Raw genomic sequence first — 7,963 nt, 5'->3', positions numbered from 1 at the left:
TGGTAATAAGGCTTAGGGCCTTGATTAGCGTGCCTAGAGGGCAATATGTGAATTATTGTTATAACATGTGAATTTATGTGAATATGTGCTTAGAAATGTTTAGTTGAATTAGATATGCGTGTGGGCCCCGTTTGGTTATTAAGGGCATAATTGTAACTTTAGCCCATTGAGGGCATAAATGTGATAATTGTGGTATCTATGATTGCATGACTCGAGACAGTTCTAGGGAGCGGTTAACTAGAAAGTCCCAGCGGGGTCGAAAATTTGACTCGGGGCGAGTCGAGGGGTATTTTGTGTATTAGACATTTTACGGGGTTATTGGGTTATGGAAATAAATATTTGGAGATATATTCGAGGTTAGAATGCCTAGGAGGGAATATTGGGGAAATTTACCATTTTGCCCTCGGGGACGTTTTTGGTACCCCGAGCCTTGAGGTAACCTTATAGAGTTAAGCTGAATAAAACAAAACCTAGAATTATTTTGAACTCTCTAAACCGACCCACTCTCTCCCCTCGCTCTGTTATCTCTTTTACACTTTGAGGCTTAGTGATATTTTGGGAGGTAAACCAGTCAAAGTTGAGAAATTGGAGCTGAGTTTGGGAGACTCTAATCAGAAATCTAAGGCTTGGAGCTTGAAGGGGGTGACCTTTGAAAGTTGAGGAGCAATTGAAAGCTAGAAATCATTAGCTGAGGTAAGGAGTCTAACCTTAAAATCCCTTGAGTTTCAGTTGAACTATAGCTAGAACTATAAGTTGCATGTGAACTAGAAGCTTGAACTAAATCTTGCTGTGGGTTGAGTTTATAAGACTGTGTTGGGTTTGTTGTGGAGCTTAGATGATGTGGTAGGGAGGCTCAAGCATAATTCTGGGTTTGGGTATTGAGTTGGGATGATTTTAGAAGGATTCGCTCGAAGGAAATGCAAGAAAAAATGGTGTTTTCTGGGTTTGTAGGCGAGGGTCGCAGCCCTAGGAGGGGTATGCCGCGGCCCGTGTGCATGCTAGGCCTGGGGAGGCCACTGATCATGGGGCGCGCCGCGGCGCTTGGCCAAGCATGTCGCGGCCCGTGTGTGTTTCCAGGGAGGTGTTTAGCCTCTGTTTTGAGGCTAGCCGCGGCCCTTGAGGGGTTGGACCGCAGCCCTAGTTCAGGATGTAGGGTGTTTAATGGGATTTGACTTAGGAACCTAATGGTTAGGGCTCGGGATGGATTTTATCACCCGGATTGATAAAACCTAAGGTTCCGGAGACTAGAATTATGACCCAAAGTTATTTAATGGTATAGAACTTGATGTGTGGAAATTGTTAATGCGTTGTGGCTAGGATTTTGGTGAGGCTCGGACTAGGGAACTGTGCTCGGGACATTGGTGCTTAGAAAGCTCAGGACACAGGTAAGAAAACTATTGTTCCCATAGAGCTTGTGTTGTAGGGCTCGGCCCTATATGATTGTGTTGCGGGGCATGGCCTTTTGATTGAATATATATGTGTTTAGATTTCTGCTTAGCGATATCATGTATGTATGTAAATGATGGAACATCGAAGGCTGGGAACGGCGGAAGCCGAGAACGGCAAAGGGCCGAGTGCAGCATTTAGCACACGGAGTGCGAGTTGCCAGGGTGAGACCCCAAGGGATACCTAGGATATCCTTACGATTTAGACCGCGAACCCAGGGCCTGGTAAAGCGCCTGGGACGGCATAGCCGTACATGTATGACCTAGTGTTGGCTTGACTTTATATTATGTGTATGATATGCGTTTATTATCTGCTTGTGAGGGTTTTCTTGCTGGGCTTCGTCTCAAGGGTGCTCTATGGTGCAGGTAAAGCCAAAGGGAGAGTCGATCAACCTTGAGTATGGCAAGCGGGACGAGCGGCACGTACATGTTTGGTCTGTCTGGCTGCCACGGCCTGGGGTGTTTTTGGGAAATGTTTGTACAAAACCTGAATTTTGTCGTTTAGTCGACTCTAATTATATTTTGAGTTGTAAATATTTCTAAACAATGTTTTTGGGATCCCAAATGTTAAATATTTTATAACTTTTCAATGAAAGGTTTATTCTCAAGTCTATGACTCTTATTATGATTTAATTACACTTTTGTCCTAAACCTCGATTAGCGAGTAATTGCACATTTTAAACTCACTTGGTAACGACTCTAAGGCAGTAGGGCATTATAGTTGGAAATCTTGTGAAACCCTCTACAGTCCTAAAACCTAAGCCAAGTTTAGATGTGATTATTTTGGAATCGGAATTGTGAGCTAAACATGGTGTTAATCGAGTTCGATTGGTTTTCTTTAGGATTGGCTAATGAGGCTTGAATGGGATCACACTTGGGTCATTTTTCCACTATTACTAGAATCATGGTAAGAAATATGGCATATGAACATAGAGCAGGTTGTTTTCTATGCATATTAACATTGATTTGTCATTGGATGATCGATTCAATATTCATAAATTATGTGGAACGTGGGCTGATCTGCAATCGTGTGGAAAGCCGTTCATAAAGGCAGGGTCAATTTGAGGGAGTGGTACGCACTCGTCTGGCATAGGTCGTAAGCTTGGTGCCGGGAGACATGCCTCGCATGGCACAGCCGCTTGGCACGACCACTCACTACGGTCGTGAGATGATTCATGTGTTTGAATTTAAACGTTTTAATGGTTTATATGTCTGGAATGAATATGTTTATTGACTGCATAGTGTGATAAGTGTTGTTTATATTATAAGGACTGTTACATTGTGTAGTTTAAATAGTGCTTAACTCGCTAAACGAGTCATTTGAGTTTAAGTCATGTAATTAAAACTAACCACATGTTTAGGTACTAAAAATTTCGGTCAAAAGTCAACCATTTTCTTAAAAGTGTTTAACTACCATACTTGGGATTCCATCGTAGTTTAAAATGATTACAAACCCAAAAACAAATACAAAAGCTAACCTAGGTGGAAAAATCAGGGTCCAACCCTAGTTCCAACTAATAGCCTCGGTTGTGATGGACGAGCAGGTTGCATATGTACACTCTACCCCCATAGCTCTCCAACTCATGGCTGGTCTAGCTTTTCCTTTCCTTTACCTGTACCATTTAGCACCCATGAGCCAAGGCTCAACAAGAAAACATAAACAAACTTATAAGAAGTAGACTATCATATCGCAGAATCATAACTAGCATGCCAGCAGTAATAACACTACTCATGCATGCAATTCAGTCCTATAAGTGACTATGGAGCCACACTAGGGCTTTAGTGTCCATTTCTCGCATAACAAGTCTTTGAGCTAGCCAAGTTGGTTTGATGCTTCACATTCTAGATGACCATAAGGGCGTTCAAGTGTGTATCTTGCTTCCGGGCCAGCTCAACCCTATTGTCCAGCGTTCAGCACTCTATTGCCGCCCTCGACTTCTAAGTCTAGGCCTTTAAACTCTCGACTCATAAGCCGAGTCCTTTAACCCTTAACTAATAAGTTGAGTCTTTAAATCATCGACTGATAAGTCATGTCTGTAACCTTCGACTGATAAGTCAAGTCTTAACCTTCGACTGATAAGTTGAGTATAACCTTTGACTGATAAGTCGAGTTCTTAACCTTCTACTGATAAGTCAAGTCTTAACCTTCGACTGAAAAGTCGAGTTCTTAACCTTCAACTGATAAGTCGAGTTCTTTCAAACCGACTATACCCTTGACTATTGAGCCAAGCCCCTCATCAAATGACATAGATAAATCTTCAGCATAGAAACTGAGCTTCCCCAATCAGGTATACAGATCAACAGTTATTACATAACAAAGGTAAACACAACACATTTAATATGTTTAATAAAACATCCTCTACACAACAATAATTCTATACTATACTCGGCTGAGCCCTAAACGCAGACCGAGTGCATTTTTCTTACATCATGTCTGAGTATAGCGTCATAATAAGAATGACCCTCAAGCACAATCCCAGTTCCAAGCCCCTAGCGATAACCTAGTAACAACAATAATATAGGATCCCGTCAATAACGAGTAAATAAAGGCTTCCAGACCGAGTCCTAGCCTCTGGGATGCCAAATTCTACCAAACCAGGTAGTATAATTGATCTCGAGCCTTTAGGTTTGAGTTCTTGTTACTCAAGATCTAAGGTTGCCAAAACAGCCCAGGCGGGCTGCGACTTGCCCCTAAGGGCCATTGCGCACCTCCCAATTCAGGGACCCTCTTACTTGGAGACAAGATGTAGGCTGCAGCGCACCTCCGAAATAGAAGCCCCACTTGGCCTTGGGTTCATATAGGCCACGACGCTCCAAGAATAGGGTCGTGGCCTGACCCTTCGAACCCAGAATTCCCTGTTTTTTCTTTAGCATGCTCAAACAAAAATCACCCCAATCGATTCCCAAAACAAGAATTAAATCCGCCAAACATTATCAACACACTACCAGCATTAAAACCCAAGCTTATCTCACTCAAAATCCTCTACCGAAACTCTATTCCAATACCTTCAACCTCAAGCTCAATAATACTATAAAAATAGGGAAAAATTCACATAAACACAAGAATTGAAGCTTACCTCTGCTGTGATTATGTCCTCCTATCTGCAACTAATCAAGCCCAAAAGTCAAGCCTTCAATTCCCAAGTTTGCAGCCTTTAATTCCCTTAGTTCCTCAAGAAATCTCACACCAAAGTTGAGAGAGAGAAAGAGAGAGAGTCGGTTGGGAAGGAGAGAATCTAAGTGTTTCAGTGTTTTGTTTTGTGCCTTAAGTTAATCTCGAGGCTCGGGGTACCAAAAACGTCCCTGGGGGCAGAATGGTCAAAATCCATAGTATCCCATCCTATTCTCACTAACTCCCAATATATCCTCGAATATTCATTCCCGTTACCCGATAACCCGGTAATACTATATACCCAAAATACCCCTTGACTCACCCCGAGTCGGGTATTGGGTCCCGTTGTTACTTTCCCACTAACTTGCTCCCTAGGATGGTCCTGTGCCGATTAATCCAAATATATCCACATAATAATGTGGTGTCACATGTATATCACATATATGCCAAATATACCCTTAACAGGCCAAATTACAAAAATTTCCCTTCTAATAAGAAACGGGCCCACATGCATATTTAATGCACCTAAACATGGATATCTAGTCATATTATAATGTAACCCACATAATCACATAATTACATGCATATAAATCACATATATCTATATTTCTCATAAATTTCCATCTTGGCCCCCTAATCAAGGCCTTAAGCCTTACTAGGTAATTTGTAAAGTTACAAGAACAGATGGGAACCATTGTACAAGAGGTTCTGGAAGCAATACCCTCCAATCCTTGAGGGAGGCCCAGATCCACTCAGAGCTTAGTAGTGGATGGGCATCATTAGCTCCATCATCGACTTTGTGAGGGTGGCGGGCAATGACAGGGTGGCCTATGCCATGTATACATTATGGGATGACGCCCAGAATGGGTAGGAGAAGGTATCCCAGACTCGAAACTTTGTTATGTAGGCTGGGAGGAATTCAGACAGTTGTTTAATGAGAAGTTACAATTACGCAGTTCGAACTGATAAGATGAACGACTTTATGACTCTGGTTTAGGGCAACATGATAGAGTAAGCCATTAAATTTGATGGGTTGCAAGTTTTCTTTTGACTTGGTACTAACTGATATGGATTGGAAGGAGCGATTTATTCGAGGATTGAATTTCAGGATAGCCCATAATGCCAAAATTGCTTCAGTACCTGGGTTTTCTAAATATGCTGAGGTAGTATAGAAAGCCCTTACTGTCGAGGGCCTAGAGGAAGAGGTATGGAGGGAGAGCACCACAAGGTTCGATGCTCGGAGGGTGATACCTCTGTTTACTAGTTATGAATGGGGCGGAGGCCCCAATATTCAAAAAACGAAGGTTATAGACACATTTAGCACCCCTGGACAAGAGACGAGGTTCCAGGGCGCTCAGGGTAGCCGTCAGGGCGGGGGTGAGAATTGGAAGACTTACCTAGAGTGCTCTCGGTGCTGGAGACGCCACTTGCGATAATGTCATGCTAATTCATGTTTCTCATGCGAGGTAGTGGGACATTTTAGGAAAAATTGCCCACAGTTGAAGAAAGAGGAGCCAAACAAGGTTTACAACTTGGTTCCAGCTCGAGTGTTTACATTGACGCAGGCAGAGGCTGAGGCTAGCACCTCAGTAGTGATAGGTTAGATTTCTAGCCCTAGTTCTTATTAAACTATATTGATTGATTCTTGTTCTACGCATTCGTTTGTGTCTAGTAGGGTGATAGACAGACTTATTAGACCCTGTTATGTGTATATTGTGGGGTTTGAGACTTTGTTGCCTACTAGAAATTGGTAGTTTCTAGGAGATGGATTAGATTCTTATTGGTAGAGGTAGATAGTAGAGAGCTGTATGTGGACTTTGTTGAGTTATCAATTGAAGACCTTGACATGATACTGGATATGGACTGGTTGGATAAGTATGGGGCAACCATAGACTATAAGAGGATAATGGTAACTTTTGAGCCTAAAGGAGAGGACCTGTTTGTGTTTGTGGGTGCTGTGAATGTGCCTCGTATTCCTATGATTTTGGCATTGAAGGCTAGAGACCTATTGCAAGGAAGTTGCATATGATTCCTAGCTGGTGTGGTGGATACCACCAAGGTTGTACCAGTCGAACGAGAAAATATTAGATTAGTCTATGAGTTTTTGGATGTATTCCCGAAAGATCTACCAGGGTTACCACCGCATCGGGAGATTGAGTTTGTTATTGTATTGGCACCAGGGACAGAATCGGTATCCAAGGCATGTTATAGAATGGTACCAGTAGAATTGAAGGTTACGTTATAGGAATTACTTGATTTGGGATTCGTCAGACTTCGTTTCTCGCCATGGGGTGCGCCAGTGTTGTTTGTGAAGAAAAAGGATGGGTCGTGAAGGATGTGTGTCAACTACAGAGAATTGAACAAGCTAACAATTAAGAACATATACCCACTGCTAATGATTGATGACTTGTTTGATCATTTGCAGGGAAAGACAATATTTTTAAAGATTGATCTTCGATCTAATTATCACCACCTGAGGATCAAAGATGAGGATATTCCGAAGACAACTTTTCGCATGAGGAATGGGCATTATAAGTTTTTTGGTCATGTCTTTTGGATTAACTAATGCCCTGACAGCGTTCATGGATTTGATGAATGAATGATTAGGCGTGGATCTTGGTCAACTAGGTCTATCATTGTTGACCCATATTTTGGTCAACTGACGCGGAGTCAGAATATGCTTGATGTGAATGAATGCGTTGAAAATAACGTAATGACAAAAATAATAAGAACACGATATTTTATAGTGGTTCGGCCCCAGGATCTGGTAATAACCTACGTCCACTTAGATTGCTATTGATGTGATAATCAAAGGAGTGATCAAAGAACTAGGGTTCAATGAGTTTCACTAACCTCTGAAGAACAATACAATATTTCAGATAGAATTACTCTAGTCTCAAATAATTCCAAAGCCCAAAAAACCTCCCTTCCTTGAGCTATCTTTCTCTATTTATAGGCTCAAGGGGGTTTACATGAATTTGTTACAGATATTCTCTCCTAAATAATCGAATACTCAGGAGATTGTGGGAGTTAATTTCGGGATTTACAAAGATCTTGATAGGAACATCATGTTGTATGCGGAACCATCGACCAGACTGGTCGCAGGAAAGACAGGGACGCCTACTGCTTACAATGTGCCTTCTGGTCGATATCCTAGCAGAGTTCCTCCAAATGTCAGCCATGTGTCCAGGAATCACTTGCCACTTCATCTATGCCAGTTTTTTGGATAACATTTGCCCCCCAAGTTTATTTATTACGAGCAATAAATAAACTTTTGAGGAAACGACCCTTCGGTGACCCCGCCATACGTGTCAGAACCCTTCGCGTGTTCTTGGAAAAAACAACCTACTCTTGTCCAATCATGACTTTTCGGTTCCCCAGTAGTAATTTGACGGCTATCTCGCTT

Source organism: Humulus lupulus, chromosome 9 (genome assembly GCF_963169125.1).
Source record: "Humulus lupulus chromosome 9, drHumLupu1.1, whole genome shotgun sequence".
Lineage (NCBI taxonomy): Eukaryota > Viridiplantae > Streptophyta > Magnoliopsida > Rosales > Cannabaceae > Humulus > Humulus lupulus.
This window is presented reverse-complemented; position numbering follows the sequence as displayed.